General features: G+C 45.8%; 1 protein-coding gene across 1 annotated transcript in view; it reads right to left on the minus strand.

Annotated features, from left to right (window-relative positions):
- The window catches only part of LOC140454355 (gremlin-1-like), a 106,346-nt gene extending 81,729 nt beyond the window's left edge, over nt 1–24,617 (minus strand). The window contains exon 1 of the mRNA XM_072549061.1: nt 24,506–24,617. The gene's annotated coding sequence lies outside the window, so the exon portion shown is untranslated. The remainder of the gene's footprint in view (nt 1–24,505) is intronic.
- Nucleotides 24,618–24,849: the final 232 nt, after the last annotated feature.

A 24,849-nucleotide genomic window follows, 5' to 3' on the forward strand; every position in this document is an offset into this window, starting at 1 on the left:
TGACAACTGATGGACAACATCATCTGGACGCAATGTACAAAATCAAACAAAGCCAACTTACACTGATATAACACCTGGAACAGATTTAATCGCCGCTCCTTCACAACATTGGATATCGGGTCAGAGAAGCTGGCAATCAAACAACTGGATTTACAAGGAGAGGAAAGAGAAACAGAGCGATTTATGAAGTAAATCCCAGAATTGGAGGAATTTTGAGTTCTTGAGGACTATTGCTTATCTCTCTTAGCTTTGGTGAGATTGGATTGTGGAGGCCGATGTTGGGTGTGTGAAGGACAGGTGTGCTCACTTGCAACTGACTCCCTGTCCCCACTGGGAGGTCTCACCAGATTGAGCTCCAGTCAGGTACTCGGGAGGTGACCAGTGAGATTCTCGGTGACTCACAGACCTCGATGCTAAAGTCTTGCCTCACCAGATGCTGCTGGCCAATCAGAGGCCAGCATCTTGTGGGTCCCAGAGTTGCTCACCACACCCTTGTCCCCCATTCTTGCCTCCAACCGGCCTTAGGTTGGGCAAATAGAACCGCTCCCCCCCCCCCCCCCCCAACTCCCAAAATGGTCGGCAGATTGTCTGAACTCCCTAGACAAAGAACCAACCTCTTTTGCATCATATGCAGTTCTGGAGGGATGTGATCACACTGGAGAGGAGTGTTACCTGGCCTGGAGGGTTTCAGTTATGAAGAGGGATTGGACAGACTGAGACTGATTTCCTCAGAGCTGAGGGGATTGAGAAGGGACGCGATCGAGGTGGATAAAATGATGCAAAGGCAGGGCAGAGAGTAAGAAACTTTACCCCTGGATGGAGGGATCAATGAGCAGGGGGCAACGCTTTAAGGGAAGGGGCAGGAGGTTTAGACTGGATGTGAGGAAATATTTTTTCACTCAGAGTGGTGGAAATCTGGAAATTGCTGTCTGTAAGGCTGGGAGAAGCAAAAGGCCTCATCATATTGGAGAAATGTTCAGACGTGCACTTGCCGTGCCAACACAATGGGCCAAGTGCTGGGAAATAGTGAGGTGGTTGTTTCTGATTTGATGGGCTGAAGGGCCTTCTAGATCTCTTCCATTCTGTTCCCAGCTGTTGGAAAGGCAGGTGTTGAGGCCAGTTGGGAGTTGAGGTCTTGAGGTGACCTTTAATCGATGGTGGGCTGAGAGGGTTCCCAGTAGGTCCTTATGAGGCAGCCCTTTATTGCTGAGGTGAAAAGGAGGGGGGGAGTATCTCTTCAGGATAAACTCGCCCCTTTATTCATCCTGCTTGTGAGCTCCAGTAAGGGAATTCCTACATGCATAGAATCCAGAAGCCCCCACTATCTCTCTCGACCGGCAAAGTTCCTGTGGGACAGTAGGCAACATCCCTACCTCTGGAACAGAATCTCTGAGTTCAAGTCCCACTCCAGGACTTGACAGTCAGGGAAAATGTGTTATAAAGTGGCCAAACAAGTTAATTATCAATCTGTTAGTCCTTTTGGTACATCTAATAAGAGCAAGAATGTTTTCTGGTTTGCTAGATCACTCCTTATTTCGCTTAGCTTTGGTGATACCAATTATTGGATTGTGGAGGGTCACAGTCTCCCCAGGTTAAAGACTCTGTGTACAGGCTGTACTCCACAGTACAACTCAATCCAAAGGGCTAACGGCAGAAAAGGATTTGGGCCAAGTCCTGGGCTACACTGTGAAAGCACCTTGTGATCATAGTCACACATGCCCAGCAAGGTATTCATAAGGAGATGCTAATTGCTAGCAGATGGCTGCCTCATAACATCAAACACTTAACAGTTGCTCGATGATCGAGAAGTGACCATCATAGAATCGCCACAGTGTGGAAGCAGGCCATTCAGCCCATCAAGTGCACACTGACCCTCAAACAGCACCCCATCCCATCTTATAACCCCACATTTCCCTTGGCCAACCCACCCAGCCTGCACATCCCCAGACACTATGGGCAATTTAGCACTGCCAATCCACCCCGACCTGCACTTCTTTGGACTGTGGGAGGAAACCAGAGCAAACTCACACAGACACAGGGACAATGTGCAAACTCCATGAGGGTGTGGAATCAAACCCGGGTCCCTGGCACTGTGAGGCAGCTGTGCTATCCAGCTGTGCCACTCCTGGGCTGAAGGTAGAGGTTAGCTTTGATGTTGTAATAGCACTCGGAAGAAATTGTTAGCAATGGGCATTTGATACCAAATCAATTCTCTTGTGGCAAACCCAATGTTCTAATGGCTAATCTCTGCAAGCCTGCAACATTGATCATGATAGTGCAGATAGTCCTGGATTTAGGAGGCTTTGTAAGCAGTAGAAAGCTCATCAGAACTCAGGGTAAACTGTACAGTGTCCAGTTTGTCAAAGTCCAAACCACCACCTGCATGCATTTGGTTAACCCTTTTCCCTTTGCAAAATTGGCAAGTTATCTCAATTTTTTGTTTGTTTCCCCTACACCACTGCCATACAGTAGTACTGCTCTTGTCTTTATTCTATACTTAGGTTGGCAATGAATGTATTGGTAAGTAAAACTCCTGCCTGTTTAGATCCCTCTACATTTCTGGAACCTCTTAAGATTAAAGCTCAAAAAAAAACACACAAAGGAAAATGAAATAGATACTGCTGTGTTGAAATGGGAAGGAAGAGGTTTTTGTGAAGCCCATACACCAGCATGGATTAAGTCAGCCAACTAGTCCGTCACTATCCTGTGCTGCACTTAAAGATAGCTTGGCATATTCTGAAGATATGCTAACTGTTATAAAACAGTCATGATTTGGAGTTTTGTGATTTACACATGAAAGAAGTGAAACCATCCTGGTATTTGAACAGATGAAAGACTCAACAGACAATCAAGGTATTTTTCAATGGATAATTTCAGTTACATCGCACTGTAAACTTTTGCTATACATTCTGTGTCTCACAGTTGTGTCTTCTACAACCACCTGATGACGGAGCGTCGCTCCAAAAGCTAGTGCTTCCAATTAAACCCGTTGGACTATAACCTGGTGTTGCGTGATTTTTAACATTATAAAACAGTTTTCACTGAAGTTCACATTCAATACAGCAATCCTCACTTTCACATAAAACGTTTGAAAGTTATTTCGTAATTGCAAACATCTAACTGATAAAAGATACCCAACATGGGAGGTTCAGTCTTTATAAGCCATCAATAACAAATTATAGAGCCTGCTGTGCCCCTCACAACATCTTTGAAAGTAAAAGCACAGTTTTTAGAAACAGAATATCTCAAAATGTTTTGATTTGTATTGCCACCTGACCCATCAAAATGATAGATTTCCATGCATGTTAAATACATGGTGAGCCTAACATGAAATGTAACATTGTTATTCCACTGAATGGTCTTAGTAACTCAATGGAAGTGCATGATGCTCTATTGTCATTCCCATTGGAAATGCCCCCAGGTGTGTTGTGTTTCTCATAGGGACTCGGTAAAGCTACTGACTGTTTACAGAATGGTTATCGAATATTTAGAGTCATAGAGATGTACAGGCCCTTCGGTCCAACTCGTCCATGCTGACCAGTTATCCGAAATTAATCTTGCTCCATTTGCCAACACTTGGACAACTTTTTTTCCTTTTTCCCTCTGTATTGTTCAATGGCTTTAACGTAATGTCCCTGTGTTTGGTCTCTGGCTAGGAGAAAGTGAGGACTGCAGATGCTGGAGATCAGAGCTGAAAATGTGTTGCTGGAAAAGCGCAGCAGCTCAGGCAGCATTCAAGGAGCAAGAGAATCGACGTTTCGGGCATGAGCCTGAAGAAGGGCTCAAGCCCGAAAGGTCGATTCTCCTGCTCCTTGGATGCTGTTTGGTCTCTGGCTACTCAACTCCCACCGTGCATTGAACCTGGACTTTGGAGACTAACTTACTCAAACACAGATCAGTTGGACCGTTGAACACTGCAGCCTCACCAGTACCAGTGATGCCTTCAGATCCCACTTTTGCCAATCCTTTTCCTAAGCTGCCTTCTCCTTTACACATTTACCTTCTTCATTAAAATCCATCTCGTGGACTAGGCTTTTGTTTATCTGTCCTTCCATACCTGTACCTGTGGTGAAATACCTCAGCATATGTCTCACTGCAAGAACCTGCTATCTTTTCCAAAATGGAGGAAGAGCAAGTAGCAAACAACAGGAGTCGAAACTGATACTATAATCAGTTAGTAACCTCCACTGCAAAACTGAACATAGAGGCATTATTAAAGGACACATAAGGAGAGGAGACAACCTTTCGGCCCTTTGATACTGTTCCCCCATTCAATCAGAGCATGCTGATCTGGATCTTAACTCCATCCATCCACATGCCACATGCTCTTAATCCCCTCATCTCACATTGTTATCACAAAACTTATCTATGGTAACCCTACAGGAAAGGTGTTGTTAAACTGGAATGGGATGCAGAAAGGATTTACAAGGATGTTGCCAGAGTTGGGGGGGTTTTGAGCTTAAGGGAGCGGCTGAAGAGGCTGGGGTTGCTTTCCCTGGAGCGTCGGAGGCTGAGGGGTGACATTATAGAAACTTATGAAACCATGAGGGGCACGGAGAGGGTGAATAGCTAAGGTGTTTTCCCCGGGGTAGGGGAGTCCAGAACTAGAGGGCATAGGTTTAAGGTTAGAGTGGAAAGATTTAAAAGGGACCTAAGTGGCAACGTTATCACCCAGAGGGTGGTGCGTGTACAGAACGAGTCGCCAGAGGAAGTGGTGGAGGCTGGTACAATTACAACATTTAAAAGGCGTCTGGATGGGCATATGAATAGGAAGGTTTCAGAGGGATATGGGGTTTGAGGAGTGTTGTGCTGAAAAAGCACAACCGGTCAGGCAGCATCTGAAGAGCAGGAGAATTGATGTATATCTGTGTATATGAACAGGAAGGGTTTAGAGGGATATGGGTTAAACACTGGTAATTGGGACTAGATTAACATAGAATATCTGGTCGGTATGGGTGAGTTGGGCTGAAGGGGCTGTCTTGATACTGCACATCTCTACGACTCTATGACTGTATAATTACTAGACTTCTACTGGCAACCTTGTAGTGAATTAGGGAAATTCAATGCATCAATGTAATATTAATATCTATATCTCTATAACGTCTTGCAACACTGTATATCTGTTATTCACAGTGCCATGACTGCATGAGAACAATGTCCCCCCCATCAAGAATTATAATATAAAACACAGAGGAGAGAACAGTTTCGTGCAGATCTTCCAATTATTCACCACACATTGGCAGAAAACTCATAGAGCCGTTGGGAAGTAGGAAAGTTGTGGTCGATGGTGCTCTCTGTAGTGTCCATAACCAGGGCAATATCATCCACCACTTAATCCTATATCAAGATTGAAACTGTATGTAAACACTTTGTCCGTCACACTGTCAATGCAGGCTTCTGACCATTAGGGGACGCTGTGCCACATGTTGCCTTAGCAGCCCAGAACTTTGCTTCTTCAGCTCAAATTACTCATTTTCTTCCAAAGATATTTATGTTCACTGACAATTAAAATGTAATTGTTGCCGTTTTCTTGATCCCCACCTTGGCTCCCCACTCTATTTGTTCACGACATTCTTCACCCTGACCAATTTTTCGCTTGCTCCCAGTTTCAAGCACAAAACTGACCTTCTTCAACCTGTGTACACTAGTTCAGCTTCCAGCTCAAATCAGCCATTTTAATCTAAACCACATTTTCTGTTCAAGCCATTCTCTAATCATCTTGCCCTTCCTTTGTCACACACCCTGCTCCTGACTATTTTGTAACCACTCCCTGCAAAGTTTTTGCATTTGGCCCTTTGTTAATGACTTCATTTGCTCTGAGCTCTCCGTCCAATCAAATACCTTTGGCATAGTTTATTTTTCAGCACAGTACATCCCTGCGAAATTTCTTAACTCAGCTTAATAGAAACTTGTTACAAAATTTAATGCAAGAACGGGATATTTTATCCTTCAGTTGTACAAAGCATTGGTGACACTGCATGTGCAGTACTTGCGGAAGGATGTTAATGCATTGGAAGTAATTCAGAGAAGATTTACTAGACCAATCCCTAAAATGCTTGGAATACCTAATGGGCAAAGGGTGGACAGACTAGGCCTGTCTCCTCTGGATGAAAGTGAGGCCTGCAGATGTTGGAGATTAGAGTTGAGAGTGTGTTGCTGGAAAAGCACAGCAGGTCAGGCAGCATCCGAGGAGCAGGAGAATCGACGTTTCGGGCAAAAGCCCTTCATCCTCTGGAGTTTAGAAGAATCAGAGATGACTTAATTGAAACAGAAATGACCTTGAGAGGACAAGACTGGGTGGACGGGAAAAGGACGTTTCCTCTTGTGGGAGACTGTAAAACGAGGAGGCAATGTTTAAAAATAAGGGACACCAATTTAAAACAGAGATGAGGGAACAGTTTTGCTTTGAGGGATGTGAGTCATAGTCATACAGCATGGGAAAAAGACCGTTCAGTCCAACCACTCCATGCTGACCATGATTGCAAACTAAACTAGTCCCGCCTGCCCTCACTTGGCCCTTATATTCCTGATGAAGGGCTTTTGCCCGAAACGTTGATTTCGCTGCTCGTTGGATGCTGCCTGAACTGCTGTGCTCTTCCAGCACCACTAATCCAGTATTTGGTTTTCAGCATCTGCAGTCATTGTTTTTACCATATCCCTCCAAACCTTTCTTCTTCATGTACTTATCCAAATGTCTTTTAAACCTCATAACTGTACCCACTTCCACCACGTCCTCTGAAAGTTTGTTCCACACACGACTCTGAAAATAAAAGTTGCCCTCGTGTCCTTTATAAATCTTTCTCCTCTCATCTTAAAAATGTCTCCCAGTCTTCAAATCCCCCACTCTAGGGAAAAAAACATCTGCCATTCACCTTATCTATGCCCCTCATGATTTTATGAACTTTTATAAGGTCACCTCTCGACCTCCTACGCTCTAGTGAAAAAGGTCCCAGTCTATCCAGCCTTTCCTTATAACTCAAACCCTCAATCTGGGGCAACATCCTGGTAAATCTCTTCTGAACCCTCTCCAGTTTAACAATATCCTTTCTATAACAGGGTGACCAGAACTGGACACAGTATTTCAGAAGAGGTCTTACCTATGTCCTGTACAACTTCAACATGGCGTCCCAACTCCGATACTTAAAGGTCTGAGCATTGAAGGTAAGCGTGCTAAACACCTTCTTAACCCTCCCTGTCTGTATGTGAATTTTTTGGAATTCCCTTCCTCAAAGGCAGTAGACGCAAGATCTTTAGATATTATTACGGCAGAGGGAGAGAGATTCTTGATGAGGGGTGAAAGATTATCAGGGGATCTGCGGGAATGTCGAGTCGAAGTTAAAATCAGACCAGCCCCAATCTTATTGAATAGGGGTGCAGGCTTGATGGGCCGAATGTCCTCCTCTTGTTCCTTGTCCATTTGTTACACCAGACTAGATCGAAGGCCTGAAAAACAGGATGCATTTTGGACACAGGCCCTTGGGCCAAGGTCTGGGACAGGGAAACTGGAGAGTGCATCAGGGCTCAATGACTGGTGCTCTCGGATGCCTGTCGTGCTCAAGTTGAGGCCTTGAGCAGCACTTGGGCCTATGATGTCTGCTCCTGTCTTGGCTACAAGGAAGAGTGAAGGGGAGAAGAGGTGATCTGCTGGGCATTTGCATTATTTTCTTTTCTCCAGCCGCTCAGAGACTGTGTTGTGGCCTCGAAGTAACACATTTCAGTCTTCTCTCGTTTATAAATTGGACTTAACATTTCAGGGTGGCCAAATTTCAGGTGGAGGACCCATCGCCACCATTGCTAATTGATCCACACAGGGTGACATTGCAGGGGTGATGCAACAGTCAGAGAGGGTCAAATTAGCTTATGCTCCCCTGCCTGATTAATAGCCAGTGACTATTCTTGGTAAACGTGTGGTGATTGTTTGGTGAGAACAGGATCTAAAGCAGAAAGATTCACAATTTGCACAGAGCCAAATAAAAGATGCCAACGCCCTTTCCAAAAGTGTTGTCCATGTTGCAATGGGGGAAAACTGTGCACAGAAAGACCTCACAAATACCTCTCGAATGAAGATGAATTGCTGTTGATGCCAACTGAGCAGCCAATGCCAGTACTGGATTAGCCATGCGCTTACCGAGTGTTGGAATAGGCTAAAAGGGCCAAATGGCCTCGCCCTGTTTTTAATTTGCAAAATCGCATATTTATGTCATCTCCACTTCGCGACTATTTCGAAGTTGTCAAAGGGACGTAACGCCTTTATCTTTAAACACACCCTGACAAAAAGAAAAATCTCAAACAATATGTAAACTTCCACTAAAGCAAAGGAAAAGTGCTTTTAAAAAAACACGTCGGATAGAGCACAGAGTCAGAGAGTCACAGCACGGAAACAGACCCATCGGTCCAACTTGTCCATGCCCACCAGATATCCTAAACTAATCTGGTCCCATTTTCCAGCATTTGGCCCATATCTCTCTAAACCCTTCCTATTCATATACCCATCCAGATGCCTTTTAAATGCTTAATTGTACCAGCCTCCACCACTTCCTCTGGCAGCTCATTCCACACACGCACCACCCTCTGTGTGAAAAAGTTACCCCTTCGGTCCCACGAACCGGGGGCAGAGGAAACTCATGAGCAAGGAATAAGAGGAGGCCAGTCTGCCCTTCAAGCCTGATCGCCCAATACAATAAAATCGTGGCTGATCTGATTTGTTCTTCAACTCTACATTCCCCGATAACCTTTCATTCCCTCGCTCCTCAGGAATCCATCTCCCTCGGGCCTTCAAAATGTTTAAAGATTTTGCATCCAATGCTTTTTGAGGAAGGGAATTCCAAAGAGAAAAATTGTATCCTCATCTCTGTTTTAAATGGGCGATCTTTATTTTTAAACGTTGTATCCTGGTTCTAGATTCTCCCACAAGAAGGGGACATCCTTTCCACATCCACAGAGTCAACTCCCCTCAGGATCTTATCCGTTTCAATTAAATCACCTCTGATTCTTCCAGATTCCAGAGGATACTGGCCCAGCCTGTCTAGCCTTTCCCCATAACTCGCTCCTTCCAGGGACTGGTCTAGAAAATTTTCTTTGAACTTCATCCAACATATTAGTATCCTTCCGAGATCAATACCATAAACAGTACTCCCGATGCGGGCTCTGTAAAACTGGAGGATAATGATTTTTTTTCCAATTCCCCTCACTCTAAAGCACAATGTCCTATTTAGTTTTCCTGATTACTTGCTAAAACTGCAAACTATCCTTCTATAATTCAAGCACTAGGCCACATTAGGGAGAGATGATGGCCTTGTTGACCAATAATCCAGGGGCCTAGGCCAGCAAGTTGAGGCTAGGGTCTCTAACCCCACCGGAGGAAACCGGAGCACCCAGAGGAAACCCACGCAGACACGGGGAGAGTGTACAAACTCCACACAGAGAGTCGCCTGAGGCGGTAATTGAACCCAGGTCCCTGGTGCTGTGAGGTAGCAGTGCTAACCACTGTGCCACCGTGCCACCCATTTAGATTAGTGATTTTCAGTCATTTGTTTGGCCACAGCCCCACCCCAGGAGCTCTTCTCACGTTCCAGGGCTCCCCTTTTCAAAGAGGGATACAACATGACCAGATGGACAGAAAATCATCTATTACTGGACACCAAGAAACATGTACATTCTGACATACTGGACAAACTTCAAAACGAGACTTTATAAAATTAAACATCTCTCAGGCCGAATGCGATCCTTGAGCTTGGTGATTTTCTGCAAGTTTCACACTATCGGGCTCCAAATCCAACAATGACAGTTGGAGGTCGCCTCTTGTTGCGATACCCTTTCTGTTCCTGGATTTTTTGTCAAGGAAACTACCTTGCAGAATTCGCTCTCAACCAAATATGTCGAGGGAAAGGCAATAAAAAATATTTGGGCATTTTCCGCACAGTGTTGGAAATTTATTTGGCAGATCACTCTTGATCCAAAAATCCAAAAACAACAGGCAGTTATATCACAGTTATATAACTCTGAAGGTCATAAAACTCCCTTGATTTTCTGCCTCAACTTGGATGGATTGTACGTCAAATGGATCCTACTATAAATAGAAAGTTATTATAAATGGGAGGGAAACTGTTGACTCCAATGAAGGTTGTTGCTTGAGTATTTCATCGGTTCAGTTACCAGGGCTCACATAAACTCTTGGGGCTCCCCCTCTCACAGTTTTCAGTCTGTGGCCCCCTTCAAATGTGCCAGGGCCCCTAAGGGGGCCATATGGCCTCCATTGAGAAGGGCTGGTATAGAGGGATATGGGCCAAATGCTGGCAACTCAATACAAGTAAGACACACAATGGTCAGCCAGTTACTCCACTGCTGCCTTAAGAAGGTTATGTTATGAAACAGAACATTTGGAAGTCACTAGGATTAGGTTAGTTTAGGATCTCCGTTCGGCATGGACAAGATCTGTTTCCATGTTGTACATCTCTAATTACTCTAAAATTCTGTTTCGGTGTGATTCTGGAAGACTGCAACTCCACCAAGATCAGTCAGTCCTTCCTGAGGTGCAGTGCACAGAACACAATGCTATCAGTTCCATCCGGAGTTCGGTACAGTTACCCCACAACTCCCAACTCCATGTTCTCTAGTCCACTCGATGTAAAGGGTAGGCATTAGTGTCTTAGATTATACTCCCTACCTGGCAAAAGTGAGGTCTGCAGATGCTGGAGATCTGAGTCGATATTACAGTAGTGCTGGAAAAGCACAGCAGGTCAGGCAGCATCCGAGGAGCAGGAAAATCGACATTTCTGGCAAAAGCCCTTCATCAGGAATCAGGGTCGATCAGGAAACGTCGATTTTCCTACTCCTCGGATGCTGCCTGACCTGCTGTGCTTTTCCAGCACCACTCTGATCTTGATTTGATTTCGGTGGTTGGTCAGTTGAACCGTAGGCATCCACCAGACATTCTTCCTTAAATGGTGCTACAAGTATCCGTAGCAACCCTCTAATCAGGGTGGAGAGTGCCTCAATTCTGTAAGGAGGTATCTTTGACAATGAGGCATTTCTTAGGGACTGTACTGAAGTGTCAACTGAACTTGTGTGCTTGACCTCAAACTCAGCCGTCAGTTGGTGACCACAGAAGCAGTCAAAATGCCAACTGATTTGATCTGAGGCCATAATGGCCCAGGTGTCACTTAAGACAAATTAACCCAAATGTGTAAAATTCCATAACATTCAGTTGTGGAAAAGTCGAAGGTTGCTCACTGGCAATATTGAAGGAATCAGAGGGTCAGGTGGCTCTCGTGGGGAGTGAAACTTCAGGGCGTGTTTGAGATAAATAGGCCACTTACTCATACAACTTCTGAAACACAATGAGCCTGATGTGACAATTGGTCATGGTTTCATGGCTAACGTGGTTGGGGCTAGCTGTCAGTTTTAGATTCTTATTCATTGAATTTAAATCCCACCAGCTATTATCACACAACACCAGGTATCTTTTAACTTTGTACACCCCAGCCCAATATCGGCATCTTCAAATCATGTATCTGCGTGGGTTTCCTCCGGGTGCTCCGGTTTCCTCCCACAGTCCAAAGATGTGCAGGTCAGGCGAATCGGCCATGCTAAATTGCCTGTAGTGTTAGGTAAGGGGTAAATGTAGGGGTATGGGTGGGTTGCGCTTCGGCGGGTGGTGTTGGACCTGTTTCCACACTGTAAGTAATCTAATCTAAACCCTTCCTATTCATATACCCAATCAGATTACTTTTAAATGTTGCAATTGTACCAGCCTCCACCACTTCCTCTGGCAATTCACTTCATCCTCGCACCACCCTCTGTGTGAGAAAGTTTCCCCTTGGTCCCTTTTAAATCTTTCCCCTCTCATTTTACACTGTGTGACTCGATAAGGTCACCCCTCAGCCTCTGACGCTCCAGGGAAACTAGCCCCGGCCTAGTCAGCCTCTCCCTGTAGCTCAAACCCTTCAACCCTGGCATCGTCCTTGTCAATCCTTTCTGAGCCCTTTCAAGTTTCACAACATCTTTCCTGGGGCAGGGAGACCAGAATTCAACGTGGTTTTCCACCAAGAGTCACACAAGTTAGCATTACATCTGTTTGGATCATCCTTTTAACATGGACAACACTGGCTGGTTATCACCCATTCCTAATTGTCATTGAGCTGCATTGTGGAAAGCTGTCACAGGAGGGAATTCCAGGAATTTGACCCAGTGAAGCTGAAGGAACAGCGACATATTTCCAAGTTGGAATGGTATGCAGTTTGGAAGGGAACTTCCAGCAGGTGGTATTCCTGTGTACATACCACCCTTGTCCTTCTCAGGAGTGAAGGTCTTAGAAGCTCCTGTCCGAGGAACATTGGTGATTGTTGTAGATTAGATTCCCTAAAGTGTGGGAACAGGCCCTTCGGCCCAACAAGTCCACACCGACCCTCCAAAGGATAACCCACCACCTCCCGATTAATGCATCTAGCACTATGGACAATTTAGGACGGCCAATTCACCTGGCCTGCACATCTTTAGATTGTGGGAGCAAACCCACGCAGACACGGGGAGAATGTGCAAACTCCACGCAGACAGTTGCCCGAGGCTGGAATCGAACCAGGGACCCTGGTGCTGTGAGGCAGCAGTGCTAACCACTGAGCCACTGTGCTGCCCACTGTAGTGCTAGGAGAAAGTGGGCACTGCAGATGCTGGAGATCAGAGGTGAGAGTGTGGTGCTGGAAAAGCACAGCAGGTCAGACAGCATCCGAGCAGTAGGACAATCGACATTTCGGGATTCCTAATGAAAGGCTATGCCCGAAATCTCGATTCTCCTGCTCCACAGAAGCTGCCTGACCTGCTGTGCTTTTCCACCACCACACTCTAGATAGTTGTAAGGTTTCTTGTATATGGTTAACACCACTGCCACTATGCATTAGTGGTGGTGGCAATGTGTAAAGTGGTGAACGGGTTTTAAGGTGATAGATGAGGAGTAATTTGTTGGTAGCTTTCAAGGTTAAAGTGAACCAAGTGGGTAAACTGAGAGTAACTATCATTTGAGGTGTCAAGGATGAAGGGTTAAAATGCAAATCAAGTCGGGGGGGGTATTGTCGGACTAAAATCATTTTTGTTCACAGAGGGTTAGGTGTTTGGAACTCACTTCGCCAGACAGTAACCGGTCAATTGTTGAAGTTAAACCTGAGATTGATCGATTTTGGTGAAAGTAAGATGTTAAGGGGAAGGTAGGCATGTGGACTTGGGTCACAGAGCAGCCATGATCCTATTGAAACTCAGCCCTCGAGGGACTGAATGTCCTATTCCTGCTCTACAATCTGATGTACAGTCTCAGAATCAAACAGACAAGTGAATTGAATTGAATTGGCTTCATTGTCACATGTATTCAAATTAAAGGTTGCTAAGTCGCCACTAATGGCGCCATCTTAGGTACAAAGGTAGCTGGGTACAGCTTCTTCAGTCATAGATTAACCATGTCACCTACACATGGCACCATCTGAGGTTGAGGGTACTTTGGTACAATCCTTAATTACAGAATAGAGAAATTAATTTTAACAAAAGTTACATTACAGCTAAACACAGTATAGCCATAGGACAGAAAAAACAAGAAGTGAATTGGGGAGGTCAAATAGGATCCAAAAACTGATGAAAGAGGGAAATAGGAGTGAGAATGTCACTAAACAAGGTTACAGTGGAGTCGACTTTCAGAACGCACAAAATTATCTCTTTCATGGGTACTTTAAAAAAAAGAAATTCCCACATTTTGAATGATTAACATTTCCAAAAGGGAGGAAACCATGAGATACAAATATAGGAAGAATGCTTTCAATTCACCGACGTGATATTCGCTGAATCAAATTTGACCGTTCTGCATTTCTAAATTCCGCACCAACTTTTCAAGTGAGAACAGGAATTATCTGCTGTAATCTGAAGTTCGCGGCATTATCCAAACATCACGTTCGGAATGACTTCCAAATGTTCCATTTGATAACATAACCTTCCTCAGGCAGTGGGGAAATAACTGGCTAACCATTCTGTGTATTAATTGCATTGATATCAAAAGGACACTTCTGTAAATTCAATAAACAACAGATTATCAATCTAATTAGTCTAACAAATTGATAGTGACTGCAAATAAAATAATCCTGACCTTCTGCCGCACTGCATTTTCTTGCTCTTCGGATGCTGCCTGACCTGCTGTGCTTTTCCAGCACCACTCTAATCTTGACTCTGATCTCAGGCATCTGCAGACCTCACTTTCGGCTAACTCTTTAAGATGTACTGATCGATCCACACTTGCCTTCATTACTCAGACCTTTGAGTGCAGGAGTTGGGACGCCATGTTGAGTTTGTACAGGATGTTGGTGAGGCCTCTTCTGGAGAGCTGTGTGCAGTTCTGGTCACTCTGCTATAGGCAGCATATTAGTAAACTGGAGAGGGTTCAGAAGAAATTTACCAGGATGTTGCCAGGTATGGAAGGTTTGAGTTATAAAAATATAGACTGGGACTTTTTTCACTGGAGGTTGAGGACTGTATAGAGGTTTATAAAATCATGAGGAGCATAGGTAAGGGTCTTTTCCCTAAGATGGTGGAGTTCAAGACTAGGGGGCACATTCCTAAGGTGGGTAGTGAAAGATTTAAAAAGGATATGAGGGGCAACTGTTGTTTTTTACAGAGTGGGTTTGTATATGGAATGAACTGCCAAAGGAAGTGGTGGATGAGGGTACAGTTGCAACATTTAAAAGACATTGGACATGAATAGGAAAAGGTTTGGAGGGATATGGGCCAGGAGCAGGCAGGTGGGACTAGTTTAGTTTGGGATTGTGGTCGGCATGGGCTGGTTGGACCGAAGGGTCTGTTTCTGTGCTGTGTGACTCAATGACTCTATGAAATGAATCTGTTCCCTGGACTCAAATGTTAAGGGATCTATTTCGCATTCCTAGCATTTTTTGAACTTGCGTCAAATTCCTGGGAATTTCTGATTCAATTTTTCTTTTGTTTTATTTTAAGAGGCAAATACCTTGGAATAGAGTCTGCTCATCCACAATTTTCAGTCAGGAGCCATCTGGCCTGTGCAATAGGGACCTGGTAATATAGAGGTGATAAGCAGTGGGCTGGTAATCTAGCCCCTAATTCTGGGGACAAGGGTTCAAACCCCACTATTGCAAACTATGAAATTTGACTTTCATACAGAAAATTAGTCTAACAGTGACTGTGTTTCAAATGTCATCTTTTCCAACAAAAGAAAAACCCTACTGATTCACTATTGTCCTTCAGAGAGGGAAATCTGCCCTCCTTACCCGATCTGGCCAACATGGGACTCCAGATACACAACAATTAACTAGGAATGAAAGGGTAGCTGAGAATGTGGGATTTGGAACAGTAACATGTAATCTTCTTGAATGGCAGACCAGGCTTGAGGGGCTGAATGGGTGAAAGCGAGGACTGCAGACACTGGAGATCCGAGTCGAGAGTGCAGTGATGGAAAAACACAGCAGGTCAGGCAGCATTTGAGGAGGAGGGGAGTCAACGATTTGAGCATACTCAAAATGTCAATTCTCCTGCTCCCTGGATGCTGCCTGACCGGCTGTGCTTGTCCAGCACCACACTCTTTGACTTTGAAGGGCTGAATGGCCTACTGCTGCACTAATTCATAGAAAATATAGAACAGAATTTTTACAACTGAATGCTTTTTTGTCTCTGATTAGCATATGAGCAATGAATGATTCACCTTAATGGAGATTGCTTCTGACTCTCTATTGTTATGGGTTTGAACAGCCCCTTTTGGGGACATTAGTGTGAGCGAGGAGATGTTGCCTGTTTAAGGCATTCTGATTCAATGCGACATTCAAATTTCAAATTTGATTTGCCTTTTCAGAAAATCCTCCCAGCGCCTTCTGAAGACGATCACTGGACAGTGAGATAAACTCTCAGTCTAACATCTCAGCCACAGTACTCCGAGAATGCAATCCTTTCCTTTCAACTTATTCCTTCATGGGATGTGGGTCTCACTGGCAAAGCCAGAATTCATGATCCATTCCCAATAGCCCTTAAACTAAGTGACTGACAAGATCACTTCAGAGAGCAGTTAAGAGTCAGCCACATCACTGTGGGTCTGGAGTTATGTGTAGGCCCGACCAGGGTAAGGACAGCAGATTTCCCTCCCTGAAGGACATTAGTGACACAGATGGGTTTTTAAAACACTCAGTAATTGTTCCAAGGTCACCGTCACTGAAACTAGCTTCCAATTCCAGATTCTATTGATTAATGTATTTTAAATGCTGGTTGCCCCAGTGGGTTTCGAACCCATGTGGGGTGGCACGGTGGCTCAGTGGTTAGCACTGGTGCCTCCCAGTACCAAGGACCTGGGTTCGATTGCAGCCTCAGGTAACCATCTGTTTGCACATTCTCCCTGTATCTGTGTGGGTTTCCTCCCAAAGTCCAGGGATGTGTAGGTTAGGGTGGATTGGCCGCACTAAATTACCATAGTGTTCAGGGATGTGTAGGTTAGGTGTATTAATCGGGGTAAATGTAGAGTATTGGGAAATGGGTTTGAGTGGGATACTCTTCAGAGGGTCAATGTGGACTTGTTGGATCGAAGGGCCTATTTCCACACAAAGGATTCTATGATCACAAGGGCATTAGCCTGGCCCTGTCTGGAATGTGCCATTGCAAAGGAAGTCTGGAGGGAGAGGCAGTGGTTATTGGTGATGTTCATCTCGAACAGCTCTGTGACTCTGTGCTCTACGCTCTGTTGCATGAGATGCACACTGAGACAAACATTGGCTGTCCCTGGACAATCATCAGTTTGGTGAAAGGGCCTCTTTGCCCTGCCCGAAACTTGCTGGTCTTCCAGAACAAGGAGTTGACCTCAACCCAGTGTTGCAGACTGGCACACTCCAAGGTGCTGAGAGATGCACTCAAACGTGGGGTAGCTGCCGCCAAGACGCAGTGGGAAAAGACTACTGACTGAGATCTTTCTACCAAAGTACAATGGGGGTCCATTCAGCTATTGGACCCTCCCGGTGCCTCAACTGTATATAAATATAGTCTGGTACAAGCAAGAAATGTCTTGGGATTTTGATTATTCTGCAAGCAGGGAATGCACAGAACTGAACTGCTCTACTGACTATGTACGTATAAAGATTTTTTTAATGAATAAAGTATATTTTTAAAAATACAAAGCATTAGTCTGGCCCTCTCTGCCAGAGACATCTCCCATTGACCGACCCCAGCAGAGTTCTGGAGAATTACCCCCCTAGAAGGGCAGCAGTAGGCCATTCCTCTTTTAATTAGTCCTTGGTTCATTGTTTTTCCCCTCTGGAGAAATTGCACATGTTTTTACCTGACATGATACGACATACAGAAAGGTTTCTCAAGCGTTTTATGTTGTTCCCTTTCCCACTCACAAGAAATGAGCTCTGACTCGTCCACTTAACCAGCTCCATCTCCGCTGTTCTGGCGGTAAGACAATTTACAAACACCAATGGAAATTACTTAAACAATCACATGCTATGGGAACAATGAGGCGCAAACATTAAATCTTCCACTTTCAGTCAGTAAAAAATATCAATTCAGGTTTGCATTGTTTCTTATAGAATCATACAGTCATGCAGCACGGACACAGACCCTTCGGCCCAACCAGTCCGTGCCGACCATAATCCCAAACTAAACCAGTCCCAGCTGCCTGCTCCTGGCCCGAATCCCTCCAAACCTTTCCCATTCATGCTTTTATCTAAGCATATATTAAACCTTGTAACTGTATCCACATCCACCACTTCCTCTGGGAGCTCATTCCACATGCAAACCACTTTCCGTGTAAAACATTTGCCCTTTTTTTTAACCTCTCTCTCCCCTCACCTTAAAAATGTTCCCCCATGGTCTTAGAACATGGAAAAGTCCAGCACAGAACAGGCCCTTCGGCCTACGATGTTGTGCCGAGGATTAATCCTAATGTAAAATAAAATAACTTCACCTACGCACCCCTCAATTCACAGCTGTCCATGTGCATGTCCAGCAGGCGCTTAAATGTCGCTAATGTGGTCTTGAAATCCCCCATCCTAGAGAAAAGAGAACTACTGTTAACTCTATCCATACCTCATTATTCTATAAACCTCTACAAGGTCACCTCTCATCCTCCTATGCTCCATTGGAAAAAGTGCCAGCCTATCCATCCTTACCTTATAATGCAAACCCTCCATACCTGGCATCCTGGTCGATCATTTCTGAACCCTCTCCAATTTAATAATCACCTTCCTATAGCAGGGCAACCAGAACTGCACACGGTACTCCAGAAGAGGCCTCACCAACGTCCTGTACAACCTCAACATGATGTCCCAACTCCGATATTCAAAAGGTCTGAGCAATGAAGGCAATTGAATGCCTTCTTAACCACCCTGTCTACATGTGATGTAAACTTCGAAGAATTGTCTACATGCATCCCTCCAATCTTTGGTTGCGAAAATTCTGCTCTGAATCTACTTTAAGACAATGTCAGTGTAGCAACGCTATGAACATATGACCAAGGAGCAAGAGTAGGTCAATCTGCTTGGCCATTCAATACGACAGATCATAGAACCCCCATTGCTGACCATACCCCCCCCCCCCCCGGCTGAAGAACATCCCACCCAGGCCTGCCCTATCCCTGTAACTCCAATGGCTACACCACCTAGCCTGCACATCCCTGGACACCTTCCCAAGACCAATCCACCCTGGCCTCCACATCTTTGGACAGCAGGAGGAAACCCACGCAGACATGAGGGGAATGTGCAAACTCCACACAGACAGTCGCCCAAGGGTGGAATTGAACCTAGGTCCCTTGCACTGTGAGGTAGCACTGCTGACCACCGAGCCACCATGGCACCCTGTTTCTCAAACACATCGATCTGATCATAACCTCAAATCCACATTTCCCCCCAACCCCACACCTTTCATATCCCCTTTTGCTGAACAAGAATCTACCTACTTCTGCCTTAAAAATACTCAAAGACTGAACCCCCCCACCCCTTTTCAGGAGGTGGATTCTAAGAGCTCATGACCATCTGAAAGAATTTTGTGAGCCTTGCCTCTGTTTAAATGGACATCCCTTGATTCTTAAACAGCAACTGACGCCTAGTGCAAGCATCTCCTAGCAAAGCAAACACGCTGCCCACTTCTCCCCTTTAGCATCTTGTACATCACCCTGAAACATCACAGTATATTAGATTAGATTACTTACATTAGATTAGATTACTTACAGTGTGGAAACAGGCCCTTCGACCCAACAAGTCCACACCGCCCCGTCGAAGCGTAACCCACCCATACCCCTACATCTACTCCTTACCTAACACTACGGGCAATTGATCATGGCCAATTCATGACCTGCACATCTTTGGAGTGTGGGAGGAAACCGGAGCACCCGGAGGAAACCCACGCAGACAATGTGCAAACTCCACACAGTCAGTCGCCTGAGGCGGGAATTGAACCCGGGTCTCAGGCGCTGTGAGGCAGCAGTGCTAACCACTGTGCCACCATGCCGCCCGTGTAATATATGCTTTACATAATTCCCTGTCCCTCACCTCCAGTCATTGCTGAATATCATTGATTGCTGCCTGTAGTTACAAGAGTTCAGTTTCTTAAACGTGGGTCAGAATGAGCAAGTCATTTTCTTTACTTAAGCTGCTCGATTCCACGGAAAGCAGCATCTCAGCCGACATCTCAAACACCTCTTTGAGGTGGGACCCTCCCAAAGGCACCACCAAAGTTACTCCTGGCATTAGACTGTCCAATGGCGTTCTGCAGCCTGTGTTCAAATACAATAAGATGCGAACAACATCCTGGCTTGTTGCCAGGCAATGACCATCTCCAATAAGACACCATCAAATTTTAAGTCAGATCACTTTTGAGGTGATGGCCTATTATACTATTGCAAGACTGTTAGTCTAGCGACTGCGGAATGTTCTGGAAACTAGGGTTCGAATCCCACCACAGACGATGGTGGAATTTGAATTCAATAAAAAGGAATTTGGAATTAAGTGTCTAATGATGCACTTGAATCCATTGTTGACCTGTTGCAAAAACCCATTTAGTTCACTAATATCCTTTAGGCAAGTAAACAACCATCTTTATCTAGTCTGGCCTACATGTGACTACGGACCTACAGCAATGTGGTTAGCTCTCAAACTGCCCTCTGGGCAATAAATATTGCCTAGCCAGCAATGACAGAGAATCTCACAGGCTCCCTACTCTCTGAGTGAAGACATTTCTCCTCATCTCAGTCCTCCCCCGTATCCTTACATTGTGACCCCCCCCCCCACCCCCTCCCCGAGTTCTGGACTCCCTGGTCATTGGGAATATCCTTCCTGTGCTTACCAGGTCTCGTCCTGTTAGGATTTTATAGGTTTCTCTGAGAGTCCCTCCCTCATTTATGGTGTAAGAGACCTTACTCTCAGATTTGAGAATCTGCCCCTCCAAACACGAGGACAATTGTATTTGGGAACCAAACCTGAGACGAACGTTGTGTGTTTTTTTTTTGGGAGGCGGGGGGGGTGGGCACTAGCAGTGATCTCCATGTGTCTGTAGCATCAGAGTTGAATTAAAATTAGGATTAGCATCCCTACAGTGTGGAAACAGGCCCTTCAGCCCAACAAGTCCACACCGACTCTCCGATGAGTCGCCCACCCAGACCCATTTCCCTACCCTATATTAACCTCTGACTAATGCACCTAGCCTACACATCCCTGGACACTATGGGCAATGTAGCATGGCCAATTCACCCGAACCTGCACATGATTAGGTTAGATTTGTTTGGAATGGTTAGAATCCCTCCAGTGTGGAAACAGGCCCTTCGGCTCAACAGTGACCCTCCGAAGAGCAACCCACCCAGACCCATTTCCATCTGACTAATGCACCTAACACTATGGGCTATTTAGCATGGCCAATTCACCCCGACCTGCACATCTTTGGATTGTGGAAGGAAACCGGAGCACCCGGAGGAAACCCACACGGACACGGGGAGAATGTGCAAACTCCACACAGACAGTCGCCCGAGGCTGGAAGTGAACCCAGGTCCCTGGCGCTGTGAGGCAGCAGTGCTAACCAGTGAGCCGGCATGCTGTCCCATGGTGTGGATAACATGAACCTTCAGACACTGGAGAAGCACCGACAATTAGGGATCACTAGATCCTCCAAATCTGGGAGCTGGAAAGGTGATCCATCTGGAGTATTCTCACCGGAGTCGAAACACCCAGGATTAGGGCACTCGTTGGGCACAGCCAGACCCTTTCCGTTCTGACCTCTACTGCTGCACTCAGATCTCGATCGCAGCAACAAATACCATGAGGATTTCGGTTTGAGTCTCAGGAGACTCTCAACCCTGCTCCTCACACATCCCCCCTCCCTACACCCCACTCCCACACCAACCCCAAACCTCCCATCCCATCCCAGACCTCTCATGGGAGACCCTGGCTCAATGTAAATGGAGTAAGTGATGAAGTCATAGAACAGAGAAAGACTCTCTGGCCCATCTGATCTACGCCAAATGGCAAACAGTTAGCAAATAGATGAAAGTGAGGAACTGCAGATACTGGCGCTCAGAGGCGAGAGTGTGATACTGCCTGAGGAAACCGGAGCACCCGGAGGAAACCCACGCAGACACGGGGAGAAAGTGCAAACTCCACACAGGCAATTGCCTGAGGCTGGAATCGAACCTGGGACCCTGGCAAGGAGCAGGAGAATTAACATTTCGGGCAAAAGCCCTTCATCAGGAATGAGGGAGAGCTTTTGCCCAAAATGTCACTTCTCCTGCTCCTCGGATGCTGCCTGACCTGCTGTACTTTTCCAGCGCCACACTCTTGACAATTAGCAAGTGCCAGGCAATGCCTATCTGCAATAAGCTAACACCCACCCCCTGACATTCAGTGGGGGTATCTGACCATTCTCATCCCATTTTCCAGCACTCGCTCCATAGCTCTGACATCACAAGTGCACCCATCTTAATACTTATTAAATGTGATGAGGGTTTCTGCCTCTCTCACCGCTGCTGGTAGATTCCCACCGCCCTCTGGGTGAAAAATACTCTCCTCACATCTCCTTGAAACCTTCTGCGCCTTTGCCCCGCTGGTCATTGATTCCTACATCAAGGGGAAATGTTTCTTCCCATTTACCCTGTCTATGTCCCTCAGACAGGGCACGGAACACATCGAGGGACTCGAGGCAGTGGGAGGGAGAGCATAACACCCTCTCCTATGTCACCCAGCCACCCAACCCTTCAAATGACCCCTGACCCAGATGGGTCAGTGCTGGAATGGGATGTGGGTGGGGGCAAACTGATCACTTTTTATTCACTCGTTGAAGGTAGGTATCACTGGCTGGGTCACCATTTATTGTTCTTCTCTCGTCATAGGATCGTAGGGTCATAGAGATGTACAGCACGGAAACAGACCCTTTGGTCCAACTCGTCCATGCCGACCTGATAGCCCAACCTAATCCAGTCACATTTGCCAGCATTCCCTCTAAACCCTGCTTATTCATATACCCATCTAGATGCCTTTTAAATGTTGCAATTGTACCAGCCTCCTCCACTTCCTCATTCCGTACACGCACTACCCTCTGTGTGAAAAAAATCGCCTCTCAGGTCCTCTTTAAATCTTTCCCCTCTCACCCTAAACCTATGCCCTCTAGTTCTGGACTCCCCCACCCCAGGCAAAAGACTTTGTCTATTTATCCTATCCATGCCCCTCATGATTTTATAAAGCTCTATGAGGTCACCCCTCAGCCTCCGACGCTCCAGGGAAAACAGCCCCAGCCTATTCAGCCTCTCCCTGTAGCTCAAACCCTCCAACCCTGGCAACACCCTTGTAGATCTTTTCTGAACCCTTTCAAGTTTCACAACATCTTTCCTATAGCGGGAGACTAGAATTGCACACAATATTCCAAAAGTAGCCCAGCCAAGATCCAGTACAACATGACCTCCCAACTCTTGTACTCAATGCAATGATCAATGAAGGCAAGCCTACCAAACACCTCCTTCACTACCCTGTCTACCTGCAGTTTCACCTTCAAGGAACTTTGCACCTGCATCCCAAGGTCTCTTTGTTTGCACCTTGGATGCTGCCTGAACTGCTGTGCTCTTCCAGCACCACTAATCCAACACTCCCCAGGGTCGTACCCATTAAACGTATAAGTCCTGCCCCTGATTTGCCTTTCCAAAATGCAGCACTTCACATTTATCTGAATCAAACTCCATCTGCCCACTCCCCAGCCCGTTGGCCCATCTGATCAAGGTCCTGTTGTACTCTGAGCTAACCTCCTTTGCTGTCCACTGCACCTCCAATTTTGGTGTCAGCTGCAAACGTACTAACCATACCTTCTGTATTCACATCCAAATCATTTATGTAAATAACAAAAAGCTGTGGACCCAGCACCGAACCTTGCAGCACACTGCCAGTCACAGAATGAAAATCAACATGACCCCCCCAGCATAACTAACTTCAAGCCAAGCTTAGAACATAGAACAGTCCAGCACAGCACAGACCCTTCGGCCCTTAATGTTGTGCCGACCTTTTATCCTATAAGGTTCTCCCTGTGTTCCATGTGCTCTAACCTTGCTAACCAGTCCCTGTCAAACGCCTTACTGAAGTCCATATAGACCATGTCTACCTGTGACTGCACCCTCAAGGGACCTGTACCTGGAAAACCCATTCTTTCACAACCTGGTCACCTGGATCCCATGGGGCTGTTTAACAGAATTACGAAAAGGAGAGAGCAGGGGAAGAGAGAGTGGGGAGGGAGGGTCAGTCAGAGGGACAAGTAAGCAGTAGAAGAGTGAGAGAGAGAGAGATAGAAGTGAGAAATTCAGGTGTAAGTTGAGAGAGAGAGAAATAGAAAAGGAGAACCGATTGAACAATCCAGGTACGGGGAGTTCTGAGCACAAAAAAAACTGTTGTCTCTTCCTTGCTCTACCTGGGAACGTATTCTGCTGGGAAAGGAGGAACAGTACAATCTATGATAAGCTGTCCGTGTCCAACACTGTCAGGAGGTGCAGAGCAACTACCGATATCTATGGGGGCGGCGCGGCTGTACACTTGATCATCCTTAAGACAGGAGCTGAGACAGGACTTCGGCTAGAGGGAAAACAAGAACATTAGCAGGAGCGGTCACGGATCCAAGAGCTCCTGCTCTGTCTCGCTGCGGAGAGGTGGGGGGACGGGGGGACATACACAACACAGAAAGTCACTTATTTGAGAATGCCAACTTTAAATGCGGCTCATTTGGAAAATATGCTGCTACAATGGAAAAAAAAATCCAAGTGTGACAGTGATAACAAATTTGGCATCTGCTCACCAAAAGCAAGATGTTTTGTTTTTATAAGATATTTGCAGTAAACGGTGAAGTTATGATTAGCAAAGTCAATGTTTTGATAAATGCACGTTACTATTTTAAGCTGTCCTCCAGCATTTGCTACGTTCCTGAAAACTAAAAGGCGTGTTAATGATAGGAGAGGATGAATGTTTACTTTTCCAGTTAGAATAAGACAATTATTTTCAGAGCTCACCTGTTATTTCACTGGGACACAGCCCCACAGATGTGTGCCTGTAATTCAAGGTGGCAGTGTACGTATCCCGCACTGAGAGAGAGAGAGAGAGACAGTGTCTTGAGTGTGGATCAACAACCCTTAAAGGCAGCAACCCTTCTCCCTCCCCTTCTCAGTGTCCGATTTCACCTCCCACTTCCTAGACAGTACTGGGTTCCTGCTGTTCCTTTCACCTGTGGCTCCCTGTCCCTCACCAGCCCTCAGGGCTCACCCATTCGCACCGTAACACCCCACCCCCGCCACCCTCCCCAAAAACCAAAATTAACTCAAGGCAAACGCCAGGACACCGTTCAGATCCGTCTGCT

This window comes from Chiloscyllium punctatum, chromosome 29, assembly GCF_047496795.1.
Source record: "Chiloscyllium punctatum isolate Juve2018m chromosome 29, sChiPun1.3, whole genome shotgun sequence".
NCBI classification, from domain to species: Eukaryota; Metazoa; Chordata; class Chondrichthyes; order Orectolobiformes; family Hemiscylliidae; genus Chiloscyllium; species Chiloscyllium punctatum.